The following is a 23,487-nucleotide window of genomic DNA, read 5'->3' as shown; positions in this document are numbered from 1 at the left end:
CCTAAGTAAAAATACTGCTTTATGATTAATTTTTCAATATTTAAAACATAATTTTGCGATCACCACTTACATATTACTGATAATGAGGTGTGCTTGTTTTGGATTCAGTCTATAAGTTCCAAATTACAACTTTGAGACTTTAATACTTAATCTTGTTTTTTCTCCAATATACCAAATATAAAATTAAAGTTCTGTCTGTTTAAAGATATTTATTTCAATATAAGTTAACAAGCATCAAAATTAAAGCTGCTACAAATTTCGATTATGAAAAAATGAATTATAATGTAAGAAACACAAACCAGCTGGCGGCTCAGGCTTTAGACTAATTATTGCAGGCTGGAGATGCTCTGATGATATTATAGAACAAATAATGAATTAATATTTTAAATTATGGTGCTGCTTTTTATGAGCAGCATTTATCAAATCATAGAAAAGATTTGATTCAAAAACTATTAAAATAAAAAGATGCAGAAATAAAACTAAATAATGCACAATTATGTTTGTATTTTTGATAATGAATTCTCCTAAACTAACAAAGCCTTTGGAAATTTGAGGTTAAATTTGTGCGCAATTGCCTTAGTATGAGAATTGTACCACATTACAGTGATTGCTCAAAAGCAATTAATGGATCTGGAAGATTGTAAAGATTATTGTTGCCTTCGTTTTCCACCTTTTCTGGGCGTTACCTATGAGCTTTGTAAGTGGTGTTTGTGGGAGGGAGGGGTAGAACGGGCATCTCACCTAGCTCTTAAAAGACAGATGACCATTGGAGATGGATAAGGGAAAATACCTCCTTAAGCTGTCAGGGTTCTGTGTATCCCTGGAGCTGGCATGTTGAATGAAGTCTCTCTCCTGCTTCTTAGCAATCACAACTGAATGCATTATTCTGGGTGCAGTATGGCCAGAGGACTACAAATATGAATCACTGCTTCACATGTCTTATATTCTGCTGTTTGGGCTGAGTAGTTCAACCTTTTATTTGCTTTCTTGATAGATGCTCTATGTTGGTGAATATGTTTAGCATTCAGCCTACTGCCTATGTGGAAAATAAGCACCAACATGAGCTGGCTAGGCTAATTGACCTGTTGCCCTTTTGGAATTAAAATAGCATAATATAATATTCATATTTATATTGATTTTACACAAACAAGTGCAAGTGTTTCACATCCTTCTTTTACTTAAATGTGTACAATATACAGATAATGTCAACCGACCTCATTACACGCTCTGTTCCATATACTTTGCAGTGGGCAATGTGATATGCTCTGTTAATTTTTAAGGAGTGGCAAATTTCCCCCATAAATGTCTAGGAAGTTCCAGATATATATTGTGCTGGATTCTTCGTCCCGCGACACCTGAAGCGGGATGGAGAATCGGGCGTTGGGGGAAATCAGGGATCGGCGCCCATGCTCCCAATTCCATCCATTTCATGGGCCTGGCACCAGAGTGTCCCGACCTCTGTGATTCTTCGGTTCCCTAGGCTGGGAATCACGTGGTCCTGATGAGGTGGACCTTGCGGTAGGCCAAGGGGATAACCCCTTAAGGAAGTTTCTCCCAAAGTCCATTCGAGGGCCCCCCCCCGCACCCCCCCCCCCCCGACAATGCGCTACCTGCCCACCCCTTCTCTTCTAGACCGCCCGCACCCCTTGCTGCCCCGCAGGGGACACCCTAAATAGGGAGACCCCCAAGGATCCCATAAATAGGGAGTCCCCCTAGATACACCATGAAGAGGGAGAACCCTCCCTCCCAGGAATATGAATATCAAGGCCCTCCCCTGGGACCCTTAACTAAAGGAACCCCCCCCCCACAGGGACCTCCTAGCTGAAGGAACGCCCCACATGGATCCCCTGATTAAAGGGACCCCTCATAAGGACCCTCTGACTAGTGAGACCCTTCCCCCACAGAGCCCCCCACACAGCCACCACCCCTGTGGACCCCATTCCCCCACAAAGAGACTCCTCTCTCAAAGCTAGCGAGCAGTGCAGATGGAGGTAGTGAAAAACCTTAATAGCTGTAACACTTACCTGGAGGCTCCCCACGTCCAATCCTCCAAGGAGAATGGCTATGAGCTGTGTTTCAACCCTGTAGATCCATTAGTTGTAAGCCATTCATTCCTTTCTATTAGTGGCTGTGATTGACAGCTAACAAACAACCTGTAGCTTTGATTGATTCATTCCCCTTCATCGATGAGTGACTCTATGTGGTGAAACACCAACCACATCGAAGAGCGGTGAGTGCATTGCAATCATACATTTGAGAGATTGGAATGCCATTACCTCTCTGATGTGGTTGATGTTTGTAAACATTTACGGTTTCACCACTTAGAATCACTCATCCGCATACAGAAACGTACATAGAAAATAGAATCAGGAGGAATCCAGGGAGTTCGGGGCTTTCTGCAGAGAGGGGTGGGGTCTCCCAATTCATGGAGATCCCTGGGGGGGTGTGCCTATTCATGGGGTCGCTGAGGGCGTCTCCCTATTCAAAGGGTTTCAGGGGGGTGCGTCTCCCTAATTCTTATTAAGCGGGTCGCTGCAGTGGGTCTCCATATTGAGAGTCCCTCGTGGGGTCTTCCAAGCTAGGGACTCCCTGGGGAGGGAGGCTGGCTGGGTGACCTCCATACTTGATGAAAGGGTCAGCACCCAAGCAATCCAGGGGTGGGGGGCTGCTTTGCGGTGCGGGGGCTTGGGGGTGGTCGGTGAGGGAGGTCGCAATTGGGCCACCCGCTCGAAATGGCGGCACAATAGCAAGAATCCCTTGTGTTCCTCGCCTTGCATAAATTTGCATGGCAAGGGATGCGGAATTGCTTCACGATTTGCGTTGCCAGGGGGAACGTGTGCAATTCTTTTCTGGTGGGAGAACAGTCTTCCAAATGGAGAATCCACCCCATAGTTTTCCTTCTGACCTTTCGTGCCTCATTTAAAATTGTGGGGGCAAAATTACTACAGCCCATTGAAGGGGGTTTAGTGGTGGTAATGGCCATTAAATTGGGAGGGAGCAGGCGAATGGGAATCCCAATTGTGGGACCTGACTTCCGAATTAAACGGCTAGCGGAAAACCAGTGAAGCAGAGAACTCACATTAAAAATTTGGAAGTCAATTTAGATAGGCTGTTAACATTCATTTGCCTGCAGCTGAATGGCATTGCACATGCATTTTGGGATTAAGTGAGTGGCAAGAAGGGTCATGGGCCATCAGATCCCTAACAAGTGACAACTTGCAGTGTAAAAGCTGGGAGGTGCAAGGCCTATCTCTAAACTGTTGCCTTCCATAGGAGGACAGGAGGATTTCACAAAGTTGCTGTCTGAGGGTCACCGACCAAAGTGGGAGGGCTGGATGGAACAGTCAGAGAGGCACAGAACAGAACATCAACTTCACCTCAGCACAGCATATCTTTCTTTGATCTGGGTTGTGAGAATTATATCCACAAAATCCAAGAGCAGCACAACTTTACATCATAGAACATAATCAACTTTTGTTTTCTAATTAAGAGCAAACTTACAGCACCATGGTATGGAATAAGATTAATGATGTTCTTCCTTCCCAAGCCTTCCTCATTTTGTAATGGAGAGCACACTGTTTGGTGCATGAGTAGAGCAAGGCCGAGGAAGACATCCACAAGCACCAGAGGCACCATTACCAGCAAGAGCAGCAAAAACGCTTGGACACCGCACATCACTTTCCCTAATTGGCCTTGGCGATCGCTGTTGGCCCGTCCTACCTGCTCGAGAAACCCTACCATCGTTTGAGTCTGCCGGCACCACCGTCTCCTGGATTAAATTCACCACCTGTATTCCTCTGCTGTTCATGCAGTTTTCATTCCATTGACTGACTTACCACCACATTTTTTGCTATTTCTATTCCCTATTCGGTACTTTATGAGGGGAAACCTTAAAGGCATTGCAGCAACACCAGTTTCGTAGGTGACCATAGTTCCATATGTCCCATCTTCATGGTTAAAAGGATTACATTCCCAAAAGTGAAGCCTGTGGTGAAATAATTAGATGTAATTGAGGGCTTAAGAATTCTAGCTTCTCAATGTAAGTAACTAGCATATTAACCTCTGTTAAACAACTACCATTAAACATGGTCATCAGCACTGTTTACAACTCTGATTATGGTTAAGCTTAGAGCCTAATGCAATTTCTGAGAAACTATTTGAATTCTAACTGCTGATGAATTCCACATTTAGCTTCTGAAGCTGAAATTAAATGGAAAAGAATTTTAAGCATTGCTTCACTAATAGTGGATCAAATATTCAGACAGCTCCAACTGTTCACTTAAAAATACAGAACTGTGAAGTAAATATTTAAATACCAGTTGTGGCACAAATTTAACTAGTGAGTAAATGTTGAAAATTGATTTAAATGTACTGCCTTATATGGAACGAAGTTAAACATAAACAACAGAATGATCCAAACTCAATTTCTGCTCTGGATTGAGTTAGCTGGGCAGCAGTAGATGTGCTACATTTGGACTTAGAATCGCTGGGCTAGAAAGGAGGGGAAAAAAATCGGTTCAGGCTACTGGCCCTGATTGTGTAACAGTGACCCAGTTGGAAAGTGAGTCTGTGTGGCTATCGGCGTAAAACATGAGAATTCTATTTGTCTGCTTCATTAGGATTGAATAGAAATATGACTAAGAACTAAATGCTGAATCGAATTAAACCCAACCTGCAGGTTGTCAGTAGCCCAAGACTGTACTTTGCTGAAGGTTGCTGGGGTGGGGTGGGGTGCGCTGCTGCAGCAGCATTTTGAGGTATTTTGAAAGGGTGCCTCTGTGTCCGTGGAGCAGGGCCTGTCAGCAGGTCCTGCCCCTCTCCATTCCAGCGGGAATACCAGTGTGCCAGAATGGCACCTTGGGGGCATTCCTAGCGTCAGCGGAATTACTCTGGTTTTCTCGGTGGCCAGAGCAGTTAGTTAGTCACCAATTGGGAGAATCACGGCCAATGTCTTGGTTTAACAACTCATCCAAAGGACTCCTGGAATGGGACTTAATGCGACAACATTGTGACTCAGAGTCAAGGGCGCTGTGTTGTAAAGGGCTAACTCTAATGATAGCTACTAGGCATTTGCGTAAGGAACTATGTCATATAGAGAGAGGAGATGAGTGTGAAACATCCCTGAGAATAACTCTATCTATGTATTGGTCATATTTAACCTTTGTAAATAGTTAGCTTGTAAATGAATGTTTTTGAACAAAAGACCATTGCCTCCAGCAAGATCTCTTTCAGAGTAAGAAACCAACACAACTTGGTAAACCCACAATAACTGAAGTGCTGCCAACTGAACTACAGCCGACACAACCATCATGGGAACAGATACTAACTGGGCCTGGATACTTTTGGATTAATAAATTATTTTGGTACAGTAGATGATGTGTTTGGACACGCACAGGGCAAAGTAAGAGATAGTTAATCTGCTGATTGTTAGTACGCACAAAACACGGGTGAAGTTGACATATGAACAGCAATTAGGATCTATTAAACATATTACAATGTGTCTGAATATGGTGAATGCAGGTGCAGCTAACAAAGGAGCTTGTGGTGCAGATCCCCCTGAATCCTCTGGCTCCTCAACTGCATCCCTTTGGTCTCCTGAGGTTGTTTGATGCAGCAACCCCGGTGCATTTTGCTGGCAATGAAAATGCTGTGTTGAATGCAGCAAACCCTGATGACGCATGCACTACTGGTTTGCAAGGATGCTGGCCAGGAATCGCCAACCATGGGAGCAATACGTATTCATCCAGGTTAACGCTGTCTTTGGCAGACTTACCACAGGTGCAAATCATTGAAACTCACCTAAAATTATGGCAAACGAGACAGCCAGCCTCCATCTGAACTGTGACAAGAAAAGAATAAGGGAAACACGATTTTAACCGAGTGTGATACCAGCTGATCTTACTCACATACTAGTTTCTCAATGAACGACAAAGAACTGGGACCTGCCCATCAACCAGAAGTCACATGAGATAAAAATGATTCTTGGGCCACTTTGATTCAAATTTCCATCCCAAAGTTTGATGCACCTGGATTTAGGGAGAGGTAAATTAGCCCCAGTATAGCCCCAGGAATATCAAAAAAGATGTTGCAAAACATAGGGACAAGGCAACATTCCAAACCTATGCTGCTTCTTGTGCATTTCACTATTTCATTTTTCTTCACCATTTATGACTCACAGATAAATTAATCCAATATGTAAAATTAACTCCAGAGGCTAACATTGAACAGAAAAGCATAATAAAAGGCATTAAAAATAGAGGAAACCAAAGGCACAACAGAATATTTCCAGCTGTAAATAAATGGTATAAATATGTGGCCGAAAACACTTTCTTGATGACAACATGAGTTAAGAAGAGAGGCAGAAACTAAATAGAAACAATATAGTGACAAATAGTTCCTCAGGTGATAACAAATAAATAAAAACCGAATGTTGCAATTGTGCTTTTGTTAGTGGAAATCTACTCTTGCTGGTAAAAAAATAACATTAATGATAGACAGGAAAACTTTCCTTCTGCAGAAATCAATTTGTTCCTCTGTTTTAAAACAGAATTAGCAAAATAAAATAGAAGCCCAGATTTTCACCACAACGGAGGGTCTCTCTATCAAGGAAAAATCCCAGAAATGGACAAATATTGGAACCCCCCCCCCCTCGCCCCCACCCCAAACAAGGCATGTTCCATTTTCACTGGGGCGTGAGTGGAGTCAGACTTAGGTTTGTGTGTGCGTGGTTTACAGACGCAGCTGGCCTTTAAAACCACCAGGTGTCTCCACTGAAGTAGAAATTTGGGGGGGGCCAGAGGTGTGAAAGTCTGACCCTTCAGATCAGAATAGGTAAGAGGAGGTTTATTGGATAGCCAGGGTACCCTTTGTAGAGGTAGGGTATGCCTTTGGATCTGGTCCTTTGGGAGAGATAGGGGGTGGAATTCTCTGTTGATGGAGCTATGTCCCCACGCCCGTGTGAAAACGTGTGGGAATCACTCTGGACTTTTTTCTAGAAAGTCCAGAGGAATTCTGCGTTTTGATGGGGGCTTGCAGGGCCTCACAGTACTCCACGCAGCTGCGGCTGCCGATACGGGGCCCTGCACATCCGGCCGTGGGTCCGCGCAACATGGCGGACCCACATAGCAAGCCTGCCCCAACAATATAGGCCCCCCCCAGGTCCCGCGCGCTGCCGATCGGTGGCCCCCAAGGAACCCTGGCCGTCCTGGAGGCCCCCCGCCCCTCCAGTGACGGATCCCCCTGCCCCCACCAAGGCGGCCGCAGACTGTGTCCGCAGATACCACTCCGAGTGCCCGCCGGGTGGAACCATGAGGGAACCACGCCGGCGGGAACTTGGCCGGCTGCCAGCTGAGAATCACCGCAGGGCCTCTTTCAGTGGCCCCCGTCCGGCGCCACTTCGACCGCGCGCGGGTGGTGCTGATTCTCCGGTCCGCGGGAAGGCGTCAGACCCGATTGCAGGTCTGACGCCCCATTCTCTGCCCCCACGCCGAGCACGATTTTGGTGCGGAGGGTCAGAGAAACCCGCCCAGGGTGCCCAATGGTATTGGTAAAAGTGATATGATAATGCACTTTTTACCCACTTTAGAACTGTCAAACTGTCAAAGAACTGTGTAGCTGTCAAAGAACAGTCAAATAATTGTCCAGCTGAAACAGAATTGCTGAAGCTGCCAAGGAACATTCAATGCTATCGAAGTTGTCAAGGATTTATCAAAAGGGGAGATGGCAGCATTGTGGTAATGTCACTGAACTAGTAGTCTAAAGATCCAGGCTAATATTCTGGGGACATTTAAATTTAATTAATTAAATTTCAATTGATTTGTTAAAATCTAGAATTGAAAGCTAGTCTCAATAATAGTGATCGTGAAGCTATCATCAAGGGTGAGTTGCCCGGTCGGCATGTATGGGGCAGAGGGAATGTGTTGTAGGGGTGAAGGCTGGAGGTATTTATTTTATTTATTTCAACTCAGTGCTAGAAAACAGAGGCAGGCCCTCCCTCTACGTCCAGCACCCTCTGCACTCTTTCTGGGGGTGGTGGGCCTGACTTCCAAACCAGACCCCTCCCTTTCTCCCCCGGGGTCAGGGCCACTGCTGTGCCAATTTAATTTTAAGAGAGTGCTATACCAGACAAAGCATAAACCACTGAGCTTATTGAATAGGTTAATAAACTGTCCAACAACTCACATATTGTCCAGTATTATGCTAAGTCCTACAGATATGTAAGATTCATATTCGATCTCAGTTCCACACTTTGCTATCTGCTTTCAACCAAAGCAATTCAATCCTCAGTACTAGCCTCAACTCTGAAGAGGAGAGGGAGCAGCCCAGGGTTCTGCTCCTGGTTGCCAGCTAGACTTAAAGCAGCCCAGGGTCCTGCTCCTGGTTGCCAGCTAGACTTAACTAAATCAAGGTAGGCCAGGTTGAGGTTCAGCTATGTTGTATTTGGTATAGCACTCTGACAAAATTCACTGTCTCAGCATGCATTTGAAGAACAGCTCAGCACATGAAGTATCAGCAGGTTGGTGATGCCAACAGATCGGAATGTGCTTATCCCATACATAGTAACCTTTATATTGTTGAGGGGCTGGCTCCTCGCTATTTGCTGCTCACAATGCAATGTCCCCTATAATGGGGATCAGGTGGCCACTCTGCGGAACTCTGTTCAATTTGTAGACATAGTCCCCACTTCTGGATTGCCTGCAGTTTTAATATCCATCCCGCTGTCAGTCTAACCTTTCTGACCCTAGACCCCTACACTGTTCCAATGAAGTTCAATATGAACACAAGGATTGGCCCTTTATCTTTTGATTACTACATGTGTTTTACAGCCCTCCAGACTCAACAGTGAAGTCAATAATTTCAGATCATAACGTCTGCCTCCATTTTGCTGGAATGCAAGTCAGGTAATGATGTGCTTTCCTATCTACTTTTCTTCTCAACCTTTTTTTTTCTTTGTCCCCCTCTTTTGTCATTTAATTTCTTCAGCTTTTCACCAATCACAGATCTTCACTTTTGTTCTTTTCCCCCTTCTTCCTGCCTCTGTACTTGCTAAAATTTGTTAAATATTTGACTTTTCCCATTTCTGACAAAAGATCGTTGACTGGCACGGTGGCGCAGTGGTTAGCACTGCTGCCTGCAGCGCTGAGGATCTGGGTTCAAACGCAACCCCGGGTCACTGTCCGCGTGGAGTTTGCACGTTCTCCCAGTTTCTGCGTGGGTTTTGCCCCCACAACCCAAAAATCTGCAGGTTAGGTGGATTGGTCATGCTAAGTTGTCCCTTAATTGGAAAAAACAAATTGGGTACTCTAAATTAAAAAAAAAGGTAATTGAGCTGAAATATTGTAAAGCACAAAGTGCGCTAGTTGACTTTCCTGGTGCTTCCCGACGTCCGACAAGGCGAGACCGAGGCCGTTATCTAACATCAATTAGGGCTGGACAAGAGCCCCCCCCGGGCTTCACGGCAGAAATGGCTGTCCCGCCAGCTGATTCGTCTGGACAGCACCCGGTAGCTCCCTGCTAAGAAGGGGGAACAGCATATAAACCTCTTCCCCTGAACACACTCCAGACAGTACAGCAGCCATGCCACCACAGAGAACTGCTCCAGGCTTTGTGGACACTGACCTCGCCAGGCTGCTGGGTGACGTGAAGGTGAGACGGAACACCCTGTTCCCCCAAGGAGGTCGGAGGATCAGCCACAGGACCGCCAAAGCTACCTGGGAGGCAGTAGCAGCAGCCATCAGTCCAGGCAGCATGACCAGGAGGACCTCAGCCCAGTGCAGAAAGAAGACCTCCACCGGGCCGCATGGGTAAGTTGACACTGGCCTCCTGGCATCGGTCCCACCTGCCAACCCCCTGACCTCCCCCCAGCCCCCCATTGGGTCAACACTGGCACCTCACACCCACCCCAGCATAATACAATGCCTGTGCCTTGCAAACCCTGGCATCCACCAGCACAACCCATTCATGCCCAGCAGCGATGTCTACACATGTCGCCTGCCATAGACAACTCACAATGCATAAGGTATGTGGCTCACAATGCCCTCTCTTTGTCCCCACAGTAGAAGTTGGCAAATAATAGGCCAGAAAGGGCCCAGATGGGTGGTGGGGTGCTGGATATTAGAGCCCTCACTCCTTATCAGGAACAGGCCCTGGAGATTGCGGGGTTGAACGAGCATAGAGCAGTTACTGACAGCGAGGTTAGCATGCGCCGCAGGGGTAAGGATCCATTGTCCCCTCACCCAGATGACTTCTCTCCAATGAGCTGTGCATGTCAGACAAACTTATTTTTTCCTCTCACTGACCACATGTCCATTCTGCCACAGGTTGTCCATCTGATGGGGCTGGGCCATCCGCGGTGAGCCCCCCTCTCTGCCACTCAAGAGAACATTTCGGAGGAAACCTCTGAGGTTGCCACCTTCGATGCGTCACTGCTATCACCCCATCCTCCACCAGCGCAGAGATATGCACCTTGGAGGGTGACATTAATGGACAGGCTTCTGGTGAGCACCACACAGCTGCTGATGCACATCTAGTGGAGGCAGGAACATCCAAGAGAGTCTGCAATCGGAGGTCTGATGGATCCCAGGCCACAGCTTGGTCCCTGTCAGATGCCAAGCCTCTGGACAAGGTTATCTCGGAGCTGATGCAGACCCTCAGACACGGCTGTGAGATACAGGAGGGTATATCAGTGACACTCCGATGAGTGCATAGCTGATTGGAGGAGTCCCAAAGCTACGGCCACAGAAGAAGTTGTCAGCAATGCATGGCACCGAGGCCAACACTGCTCGGGCGGCGCCGCAGTGGAAAACCTGGACCACAACATCAGCGCCATGAGTGGTGGTGTCTGAAGCTTGGCTCAGTCAGTGGTGGCCATGTTTGAGGGTCTCTACAGCATGTCCCAATCACTGGGGACATGACCCAGGTGCAGGTGGACATTGCCGAGACACTTCAGAGCATGTCCCTGTCCCTGAGGAGGATCGCTGAGGGCATTGATACCACGGTACAGGCAATTGTGAGGCGCCAGGACTGAAAGGGGTCTCTGGAGCTCACTCCAGCTGTCACTCTGTACCATGGAGTCGCCCATGGCCCCACAGGCACCCTCTGGGAGAAGGGAGCACTGGAGGCTGACCCGCAGCCTCCAAGCAGGGAGACAATGGCAGTCTCCAGCTCTTCCAAGTTTCCCCCCCCCCCCCCCTTTACCCCGGCGCGTCTCGAGGTCAGAGGGCAGTACAGGGTGGTACAACGACGTCAACTTCCAGTAAGGTGGCTGGGGCACTCTGGCCCCAGGCCCTTCAAAGGACAACTGCTGGGGGCATCGATAATCACAGGACATAAAAAGCAGCAGGCTGCCTCCACCTCCAGTACACATCTCTTGCGGACACACCTAGATGTAGTGGCAGAGCACGGAAGCGGAAGAGGATTGGGCAGCATGGTAGCACAGTGGTTAGCACTGTTGCTGATGCATGATCAATTGCACAAAGACTAAAGTTGGGTACAACTGTGGCTTTATTACAGTCAGATGCGAGGCCTCCTGCTGCAGCTGACGAAATGGCAGGGCACTGGAGGTCATGCATATTTATACAGTTCTCCGTGGGCGGAGCCAGTCGGCAGGAGGTACCGGCGAACCTGTAGTGCAGGTCCTACCTTACATCTCCTATTACAGTGGATCACCACATTCACCCACTGTTAAAAATGAGTCCGGCGGGGGTGATGTGAAAACTATATACAATTAGTGGAATTATGTACAGTGGTAGGGAAAGAAAAGTCCATGTTGACGGTCCGGAGTCCGTCAAAGGTTCAGCCGGTCTGGTGCTTTGGTACTTCGGTGGGAGCAACGTAACGGTGGCAGCAAAATCGGTGCTGGCGGTGGTGGAGGTGGCACCGATGGCGGTGCTGATGTTGGCCGGTCATCGGGGAACTCCAGGAACGTGCAGAAGTCCTCTTCGTCCTCCTGTGCGGAAAAGGGGAGGGGGGGGGTGCTATGGTGGGGTCAATATTGGCGGCGCGGTGGGAGGTGGGGTGGGGCGCATTGGTAGGTGTGTGTGTTGGGGTGGAACCTGACGGTGCCAAGTCCCTGAGTGAGACAGTATCTTGGCGGCCGTCGTGGAACTCAACGTAGGCATATTGAGCATCGGTGTGGAGCAGGTGTGTTCTTAGTGCCAGTGCACAATAGTGACCGGATGGAGTGTAGAGCGTCAGGGAGGACTTCCTACCAGCGAGAGGCTGGGAGGTTCCTGGACCGTAGGGCCAGCTGGACGGCCCTCCAAACCGTCCCATTCTCCCGTTCTACTTCCCCATTCCCCCGGGGGTTGTAGCTGGTCATCCTGCTGGAGGCTATACCCCTGCTGAGCAGGAACTGACGCAGCTCATCGCTCATGAATGAGGATCCCCTGTCACTGTGGATGTAGGCGGGGAAACCAAACAGAGCGAAGATGGTGCTGAGGGCCTTGATGATGGCGGCAGACATCATATCGGCGCATGTGATGGCGAAGGGGAATCTGGAGAACTCATCGACCACACTGAGAATGTACGTGTTACGGTCGGTGGACGGGAGGGGCCCTTTGAAATCCACGCTGAGGCGTTCAAAGGAGCGGGAAGCCTTCACCAGGCGCGCACGGTCTGGCCAGTAGAAGTGCGGTTTGCACTCCGCACAGACCTGGCAGTCCCTGGTGACTGTCCTTACTTCCTCAACGGAGTAGGGCAGATTGCGTGCTTTGACCAGATGGTACAATCGAGTGACCCCTGGGTGACAAGGCTGTCGTGTAGGGCCCGGAGTTGGTCCACTTGTGCGTTGGCACATGTACCTTGGGAGAGGGCGTCTGGTAGCTCGTTGAGTTTAACGGGGCACCTTCTCTTTGTTGTAGGTCAGGTTGAGAAGAGTGGCAGTGCGGAGGAATTTATTGAGGTTGGCATCGTGGTCCTGCTGGTCATGGCCGCAGATGGTGACATTATCTAAGTATGGAAAGGTGGCTCGCAAACCGTACTGGTCGACCATTCGTCCATCTCTCTTTGGAAGACCGAGACCCCATTTGTGACACCAAAAGGGACCCTGAGGGAGTGGTAGAGGCGACCGTCCGCCTCAAAGGCAGTGTATCCGACTTCCGGATGGGGAGCTGGTGGTAGGCGGATTTCAGGTCAATTGTTGAGAAGACCCGGTACTGTGCAATCTGATTGACCATATTAGATATGCGTGGGAGGGGGACGTGTCGAGCTGCGTGTCCTGATTGATGGTCTGACTGTAGTCCACGACCATCCTGTGTTTCTCCCCAGTTTTAACCACTACCACTTGGGCTCTCCACGGGCTGTTGCTGGCCTCGACAATACCCTCCTTAAGCAGCCGCTGGACTTCGGACCTGATGAAGGTCTTGTCCTGGGTGCTGTACCATCTGCTCCTAGTGGCAACGGGCTTGCAATCCGCAGTTAGATTGGCAAAAAGGGAGGGGGGATCGACCTTGAGGGTCGCGAGGCCGCAAAACGGTAAGTGGGGTAAGGGCCCGCCGAATTTGAGGGTGAGGCTCTGGATGTTGCACTGGACGTCCAGGCCCAACAGGAGTGCAGCGCAGAGATTAGGAAGGACATAGAGTCGGAAGTTACTAAATTCTACGCCCTGGACCGTGAGGGTGACTGAACAAAAGCCTCGGATCGGAACTGAGTGGGATCCGGATGCTAGGGAGATCTTTTGATTGGCATGGTGGACGGCGAGGGAGCAGCGCCTTACCGTATCTGGGTGAACGAAGCTTTCGGTGCTCCCGGAGTCCAGCAGGCACGAGGTCGCGTGGCCGTTGATTTTAACCGTCGTCGATGCGGTGGCCAGGTTTTGCGGGCGAGATTGGTCCAGCGTCATCGAAGAGAGCTGCGGGTAGCCATCGGCTGCTTCGGGTGGTGAGCATGTGCGGCTCCGATGTCGGGATGTCCGGGCAGCCTGTGGGGAACAAGGTGGTGGCGCCCATGGTGCGCACATTGCAGGGTTGGGACAAGATGGCGGCGCCCATGGGGCACATGTGGCCGAAGGGGGACAAGATGGCGGTGCCCATTGGTCGCACATGGACCCGGGAGGAGAAGATGGCGACTCCCATTGTGCATCTGGCATGGGGGAGGGGACGATAGCGGGCGCGATCGCAGCGCCTGCACGGGCCTGGCACACAGCCGCGAAGTGGCCCTTTTTACTGCAGGCGTTACAAACTGCAGTGCGGGCCGGGCAGTGTTGGCGGGGGTGCTTCTGCTGATCGATAAGTAGCAGCAGGGACTCTCGTGGTGCGCAGATCGGCGTGCGGCGCAGGCGTATTGCGATGGCAGGGCCCCGGCTGAGGAGGTCGTCGGCGGGGTCCAGGAGGGGTAGGAAGGGGTAGAAGGGTGGGCAGCGCGGCAGGAGAGGTACGATTGTACATTATGTGATGTGACCGTCATGGAGAGCGCCAAGGTTTTCGTCTCCTCCGGAGAATCGCCTGAGGGGGCCCGCCAACCTGCACGGCGCGATCCCCACCCCCGCCGAATATCCGGTGCTGGAGAATTCGGCAACCGGCGGGGGCGGGATTTACGCCAGTCCCCAGCTATTCTCCGACCCGGCAGGGGGGTCGGAGAATCCCGCCCATGCTGTTTGGGAATTTGGACATTCTGAATTCTCCCTCTGTGTACCCGAAAGGCCCCGGAATGTGGCGACTGGGGCATTTTCACAGTAACGTTACTGTAGTGTTAATGTAAGCCTACTTGTGAGAATAAAGATTTTATAAAAGGTTGAGGATAATTAAGTGGGCATTGGGGGGAGGGGGATCACTATCATTAGCTAGGGATGAGCACAGTACGAAGTCTTACAACACCAGGTTAAAGTCCAACAGGTTTGTTTCGATGTCACTGGCTTTTGGAGCACTGCTCCTTCCTCAGGTGAATGAAGAGGTATGTTCCAGAAACATATATATAGTCAGATTCAAAGATGCCAGACAATGCTTGGAATGCGACCATTAGCAGGTGATTAAATCTTTACAGATCCAGAGATGGGGTAACCCCAGGTTAAAGAGGTGTGAATTGTATCAAGCCAGGACAGTTGGTAGGATTTCGCAGGCCAGATGGTGGGGGATGAATGTAATGCGACATGAATCCCAGGTCCCGGTTGAGGCCGCACTCATGTGTGCGGAACTTGGCTGTAAGCTTCTGCTCGGCGATTCTGCGTTGTCGCGCATCCTGAAGGCCGCCTTGGAGAACGCTTACCCAGAGATCAGTGGCTGAATGCCTGTGACTGCTGAAGTGTTCCCCGACTGGAAGAGACCATTCCTGCCTGGTGATTGTTGCGCGATGTCCGTTCATTCGTTGTCGCAGCGTCTGCATGGTCTCGCCAATGTACCACGCTTCGGGACATCCTTTCCTGCAGCGTATGAGGTAGACAACGTTGGCCGAGTCGCACGAGTATGTACCGCGTACCTGGTGGGTGGTGTTCTCACGTGTAATGGTGGTATCCATGTCGATGATCTGGCACGTCTTGCAGAGATTGCCATGGCAGGGTTGTGTGGTGTCGTGGTCACTGTTCTGAAGGCTGAGGAGTTTGCTGCAAACAATGGTTTGTTTCAGGTTGCGCAGTTGTTTGAAGGCAAGTAGTGGGGGTGTGGGGATGACCTTGGCAAGATGTTCATCTTCATCGATGACGTGTTGAAGGCTGTGAAGAAGATGTCATAGTTTCTCCGCTCCGGGAAAGTACTGGACGACGAAGGGTATTCTGTCGGTTGTGTCCCATGTTTGTCTTCTGAGGAGGTCGGTGCGTTTTTTTGCTGTGGTGCGTTGGAACTGTGGATCGATGAGTCGAGCGCCATATCCCGTTCGTACGAGGGCATGTTTCAAGTCTGTAGATGTCTGTTACGCTCCTCCTCGTCTGAGCAGATCCTGTGTATATGGAGAGCTTGTCCATAGGGGATGGCTAGGCATTAGCTATGGATAGTTAGGGTGTCGTAAGTGCATAATTACAAAGTTCTCCACCTTATAAATGTGAAGCTTCTGTCACACTATTCAGAACAGTGGCCAGGCCTGCACCTCCCCTCCCTGTTGTCCTCTGCTCCCCTGCCTCCCGGGCACAGTGGTGACAGAATAGGTGCCCCGATGCATACCACGTGAAGGTGATGTGTATGTGAGCGCTGTCAGCAGAAAGACAGGAATCAGAATATGGCATAGACTGAGAAGCACCAGAGCTTACCTCACAGCGGGTTATCATCATTCTCCCACCTTGTATAATGACCCACGGACGGTGCTAGCACAGACCTATCACACTGGAGTGAGGTTACACAGACCCTGGGAGGGTGGAACAGACTAGTCGGGAGAGGGAGAATGGGTGGGAAGGTGGGGGTGGCCAATGGGGGGGGGGGGGAGAGGGGTGATAGTGCGGACTAGGCGGAGGGGTCGGTGAGTGGGTACCGGGGGGAAGGGGGAACCAAGGAAGAGGAGGCGGTAATTGGTGAGGGGGGAGCTAGGGGAGACTGGGACAGGATGGAGAAGGGAGGAGAGTGGGTGAAATGATGGACAAAGCCCGTCCTATTAAAAGCGGATGAGGATGAGGGCCTCCCTGGACCTCAGGGCTTGCTGGACCCACACTGTCGCCACCTGTTCGCCTTCTTCCGGTTTTCCCTGCTGGTCCTCCCCGGGCTTATCCATCAGCCCCTCATTGTCCGTCCTCCCTCCTCAAATAAGGCTGCATGTCCCGCCTCCTCCTTCAGCACGTCACCCCGTTGCTGTGCCAGATTGTTGCGGGCAGACCACAGCACCACAAAGCGGGCGACCCTCTGGGGGGTATACAGCAGTGCACCACCAGAGTGGTCCAGGCATCAGAATCAGATTTGGAGAAGTCCAATTTACCACTCAATGACAGCACTGGTGGCAACATGGGCCTTGTTATACCTGGTCTCCGGATTGGTCTCCGGCCTCTGTACTGACGATATCAGCCATGACCTCAGCAGGTACCCCTTAACCCCCACGAGCCAGCCTGTCATCCTGGGGTCATCCTCTAAGACGCTGGGGGCATCCGAGTGTCCCAGGATGTTGCTGTCATGCAAATTCCCTGGGAAGCAGGCACACACGTGAATGATCCGGAGGTGGTGGTTGCACATGGGTTGAACATTCAGGGAGTGGAACCCCGTCCTGTTAATGAAGTGTGCTCCCTGATGCCCCGGTGCATGCAAGGTGACATGCGTGCCATCTCCTACCCATTGAACCTGGGGCATCTTGGCGATGGTGGAGAATCCTGCTGCCCGGGCATCTTGATGGGCTTGGTCCAGTTCGAAGTTTATGTAGTCAGCTGCTGGGGCAAACAAGGCATCCGTGACCTCACCTGTGAGCCACACAAGTTCCTGCTCGAACCCTGGAATGATCAGCGACATAAAGGTTCAGGGCTACAGTAACCTTCAAGACCACCAAGAGTGGGTATCCTCCTCCTCCGTGGTGTGCCAAGTCCACAAGGACATAAGAACATAAGAACATAAGAACTAGGAGCAGGAGTAGGCCATCTGGCCCTTCGAACCTGCTCCGCCATTCATTGAGATCATGGCAGATCTTTTGTGGACTCAGCTCGACTTTCCGGCCCGAACACCATAACCCTTTATTCCATTATTCTCAAAAAAACTATATATCTTTATGAAATGAAATGAAAATAAAACGAAAATCGCTTATTGTCACAAGTAGGCTTCAAATGAAGGTACTGTGAAAAGCCCCTAGTCGCCACATTCCGGCGCCTGTTCGGGGAGGCTGGTACGGGAATCTTTATCTTGAAAACATTTAATGAAGGAGCCTCAACTGCTTCACTGGGCAGGGAATTCCATAGATTCACAATCCTTTGGGTGAAGAAGTTCCTCCTAAACTCAGTCCTACATCAACTTCCCCTTATTTTGAGGCTATGCCCCCTAGTTCTGCTTTCACCCACCAGTGGAAACAACCTGCCCGCACCTATCCTATCGATTCCTTTCATAAATTTTGATGTTTCTATAAGATCCCCCCGCATCCTTCTAAATTCCGAGTACAGTCCCAGTCTACTCAACCTCTCCTCATAATCCAATCCCCCTTAGATCTGGGATTAATCTAGTGAATCTCCTTTGCATACCCTCCAATGCCAGGACATCCTTTCTCAGATAAGGAGACCAAAACTGAACACAATACCCCAGGTGTGGCCTCACTAACACCTGATACAGTTGCAGCATAACCTTCATAGTCTTAAACTCCATCCCTCTAGCAATGAAGGACAAAACTCCATTCGCCTTCTTAATCACCTGTTGCACCTGTAAACCAACTTTATGCGACTCATGCACTAGCACACCCATGTCTCTCTGCACAGCAGCATGTTTTAATATTTTATCATGTAAATTTGCTGTTATTCCTACCAAAATGGATAACCTCACTGTCAACATTGTATTCCATCTGCCAGACCCTAGCCCATTCACTTAACCTATCCAAATCCCTCTGCAGACTTCCAGTATCCTCTGCACGTTTTGCTTTATCACTCATCTTAGTGTCGTCTGCAAACTTGGACACATTGCACTTGGTCCCCAACTCCAAATCATCTATGTACATTGTGAACAATTGTGGGCCCAACACTGATCCCTGTGGGACACCACTAGCTACTGATTGCTAACCAGAGAAACACCCATTAATCCCCACTCTTTGCTTTCTATTAATTAACCAATCCTCTATCCATGCTACTACTTTTGTGTGGCACCTTGTCAAAAGCTTTCTGGAAATCCAGATACACCACATCCATTGGCTCCCTGTTGTCTACTGCACTGGTAATGTCCTCAAAAAATTCCACTAAACTTGTTGGGCATGACCTGCCCTTTATGAACCCATGCTGCGTCCGTCGAATGGGACAATTTCCATCCAGGTGCCTCGCTATTTCTTCCTTGATGATAGATTCCAGCATCTTCCCCACTACCGAAGTGAAGCTAACTGGCCTATAATTACCCGCTTTCTGCGTCCCTCCTTTTTTGAACAGTGGTGTCACGTTTGCTCATTTCCAATCCGTCGGGACCACCCCAGAGTCTAGTGAATTTTGGTAAATTATCACGAGTGCATTTGCAATTTCCCTAGCCATCTCTTTTAGTGCTCTGGAATGCATTCCATCAGGGCCAGGAGACTTGTCTACCTTTAGCCCCATTAGCTTTCCCATCACTACCTCCTTAGTGATAACAATCCTCTCAAGGTATTCACCTGTCATAGCCTCATTTCCATCAGTCACTGCCATGTTATTTGTGTCTTCCACTGTGAAGACCGACCCAAAAAACCTGTTCAGTCCCTCAGCCATTTCCTCACCTCCCATTATTAAATCTCCCTTCTCATCACTCTTTTTTGTTTCATATATTTCCAGAAACTTTTACCATTTCTTTTTATATTCTGAGCAGGTTTACTCTCATAATCTATCTTACTCTTCTTTATAGTTTTTTTAGTAGCTTTCTGTTGCCCCCTAAAAATGTCCCAATCCTCTAGTCTCCCACTAAACTTTGCCACTTTGTATTCTTTCTCCTTCAATTTGATACTCTCCCTTATTTCCTTAGATGTCCAGGGTCGATTTTCCCTCTTTCTACCGTCCTTCCTTTTCGTTGGTATACACTTTTGCTGAGCACTGCGAAAAATTGCTTGGAAGGTTCTCCACTGTTCCTCAACTGTTTCACCAGAAAGTCTTTGCTCCCTGTCTACCTTAGCTAGCGCTTCTCTCACCCATTGTAATATCCTTTGTTTAATTAAGCACAAAACGCTAATGTTTGATTTTACCTTCTCACCCTCCATCTGTATTTTAAATTCCACCATATTGCGATCGCTCCTTACGAGAGGATCCCAAACTATGAGATCATTAATCAATTCTGTCTCATTACACAGGACCAGATCTAGGACCGCTTGTTCCCTCGTAGGTTCCATTACATACTGTTCTAGGAAACTATCACGGATACATTCTATAACCTCCTTCTCAATGCTGCCTTGACTGACCTGGTTAAACCAATCGACATGTAAATTAAAATCCCCCATGATAACTGCTGTACCATTTCTACATACATCAGTTATTTCTTTGTTTATTGCCTGCCCCACCATAATGTTACTATTTGGTGGCCTATAGACTACTCCTATCAGTGACTTTTTCACCTTACTATTCCTGATTTCTACCCAAATGGATTCAACCTTATTCTCCATAGCATCGATGTCATCCCTCACTACTGCCCGGATCTGATCCTTAAATAACAGACCTACACCACCTCCCTTACCATCCACTCTGTCCTTCCGAATGGTTTGATACCCTTGGATATTTAACTCCCAGTCGTGACCATCCTTTAACCATGTTTCAGTAATGGCCACTAAATCATAGTCATTCACGATGATTTGCGCCATCAACTCACTTACCTTATTCCGAATACTACGAGCATTCAGGTAAAGTAAACTTATGTTGGCTTTTATACCTCCGTTTTGAATCTTAACACCTCTATCAGTAACCTCTCCTAAGTTATTTTTCCTTTTAACTTTTCTCCTCATTTTCCTTGTCGTTGAACCCATATCTTCAAGTAATAACCTGCTGCGTTGCTTTCCATTTATGTTTTTACTTCCCGTTTTATTCCTTTTAGTATTACTGGGCCTATTCACTCCCCTCAGTCACTGTACCTTGTACTGTGGCTCTTTTTGATTTTTGACTGTGGCTTCTCTGCCTTACACTTTCCCCCTTACTGCCTTTTGTTTCTGTCCCTGTTTTACTTCCCTCCAACTTCCTGCAATGGTTCCCACCCCCCTGCCACATTAGTTTAAACTCTCCCCAACATCGGTTCCAGTCCTGCCCAGGTACAGACCGTCTGGTTTGTACAGGACCCACCTGCCACAGAACCGGTTCCAATGCACCGGAATTTGAATCTCTCTCTCCTGCACCATCTCTCGAGCCACGCATTCATCCTATCTATCCTGACATTCCTACTCTGACTAGCTTGTGGCACTGGTAGCAATCCTGAGATTACTACCTTTGAGGACCTACTTTTTAGTTTAACTCCTAGCTCCCTGAATTGAGCTTGTAGGACCTCATCCCTTTTTTTACCTATGTCGTTGGTGCCTCTGTGCTTTTCACCCTCCCCCCCCCCCCCCCACCCTGAATGTCCTGCAGCCGGTCCGAGACATCCTTGACCCTTGCACCAGAGAGGGAACATACCATCCTGGAGTCTCGATTGCGTCCGCAGAACCATTTGTTTATTCGCCTTACGATCGAGTCCACTATCACAATTGCCCTGCCATTCTTCTTCCTGCCCTCCTGTGCAACAGAGCCAGCCACGATGCCATGAACCTGGCTGCTGCTGCTTTTCATTGGTTAGCCATCTCCCTCAACATTATCCAAAGTGATATATCTGTTTTGCAGGGAGATGACCGCAGGGGACACCTGCACTGCCTTCCTACCCTTGCGCTGTCTTTTGGTCACCCATTTTCGATCTCCCTCAGTAATCTTCACCTGCGGTGTGACCAACTCAGTGAACGTGCTATCCACGACATCCTCAGCATCGCGGATGCTCCGAACTGAGTCCATCCGCTGCTCCAGAGGCGTCAAAGTAGTCTAACAGGAGCTGCAGCTGGACACAATTCTTGCATGTGAAGGAGCCAGGGTCAGTGGACATGTCCCCGAGCGCCCACATCGCACACGAGGAGCATGACACAGGTCTGGGATCTCCTGCTATGTCTTAAACCTTAGGTTAACTTATACATGGCACAGGTGCCCCACTGCCTCCTGTTGTGGCGGAGCCCCCTGCGTCACATGCTGTCCGATCGCTCCTGAAACAACCAATGACATGTATACACCGTGGGCCATCACCAGCCTCCCCCTCTGGGTCTCTCCCCAGTCTGATGTGCTGTCAGGTCTGCAGGTGTGATGCAGCCCCTGCACATGGATTGCCGCCTTGACCATGTGTCGATGCTGCTGCCTCCTTCTCTGGCGTCTGGCCACCTGGGCTGCCACCAGTACTGCGAGAGCATCCTCTGTGGGATCGACAATAACATCCATATTGTTACACCTGTAAGGAATTTGAGAAAGTGTCAGCCCGGCAATCAGTTATGGCTTCCACCCTGGTACACTCAAAGCCCCCAAGCCTCCACCACCCTTACATGTCCTGCGTTCTCTCATAGTGCCATCCAACGACCAGTTGTGCTGGGGGACCCCTCCCTGCACATGCACTCCCGGCCTCTGCAAGGACCCCTAGACCCCGGACCCCAGACCCCTGCTGTGAACATTAGGGTGACCGAGCACAGGCAAACCCCCACTCCCCCCCCACCCACACACTCACTCTCTGGGTGTGGTCATATCCCCAGTGTTAAAGGCCAGCCCTAGAGTGTTTGATTGTTGCTTGCCTCTGTGGCACTGATGCCTCCAGAGTTCAGGCAGAGTGTCCAGGCCTCACAGTTTGATTGGAATGCTCGGCAATAACACTCATCTGAGACATGGCATGTTACCCACAGAATGTACTTGAGATTTCTATTGAGTTCAAATTTCACCATCTGTCATGGTGGGCCTTGAACTCAGGTTCCCAGATCTTGCGCCCTCGGTCGCTGGATTACTACTCTAGTGAGCTGTGAAGTGCTCACATAACTAACACTCCCTATTAGCAACAGCCTTCAGCTGTGCAACCAGAGGCTGCTCATAGTAAGAGGGAGTTAAAGTGACTTGCACCATATTGCCACCTCTGCCCTGGAGGTGTTCGGTGGGACATGAACAGAAGCTGTAGTTGCCCCTGTTGTGATTACACATAATCTGGGGAATGTCCTATAGGACCCACGGACGCCGAGCCCTTCACCCCAACCCCCCACCCCCAGCCCAAGAGGGACCGCCCACCAATGGCGCCCAGCCCCTGACCAGGCCCACCACCCTCCCTCCTGCGAGCACTGGGGTAGCAACTCCAGTGCCCCTGGTCTGCATACCTGATTTTGAAAATGTCTACTCACCTCCTCCGGGCCCCACAGGAGGCATTGCGCTAGGTTCCCATTTTTAAATGGGTGTGCTAGGTGTGCTCACGTGAACACCCGCTGGGGAGTCGGTTAGATCCCAGGAGGCCGTTAGATAGGGCCGAACTCTGGATCCGTGCTGGACGCTGATCGGTTTCTGAGGCTAATGAGATGGAGATTGCCGTCAATCGGTGTTAGTTGGTACTTCGCCACGTCCTAGTGGGATCCGGAACCTGCCAACAGGAGTGGACCAGTTAGCTCGGAAACTGATCGGCGCCCGACGGATCCCGAGTTCTGCCACCCCTGCGATCTAACCTTCTCGCACTGATCCACACTGGACGCAATGAGGGCTTTAGATCGTGCCCCGTAACTCTTTTTCTCAGTCCACAGAGGCAGCCAGTTATTTCCACCATTTTCTGTTTATATTTCAGAGTCACAGCATCCACAGTATTTTGCTTTTGTATATGGGGTTTCTTCTGAGTTTTATTTACCCTATTGGATTTATCGTTAGGTTTTGATAATTTGGCCGTCATGAGTATGGTGGGTAAGGGCAGCGTATATAATAGCTTTGATCAC

The sequence above is a fragment of the Scyliorhinus torazame genome, chromosome 4 (genome assembly GCF_047496885.1).
Source record: "Scyliorhinus torazame isolate Kashiwa2021f chromosome 4, sScyTor2.1, whole genome shotgun sequence".
Classification (NCBI taxonomy): Eukaryota; Metazoa; Chordata; class Chondrichthyes; order Carcharhiniformes; family Scyliorhinidae; genus Scyliorhinus; species Scyliorhinus torazame.
This window is presented reverse-complemented; position numbering follows the sequence as displayed.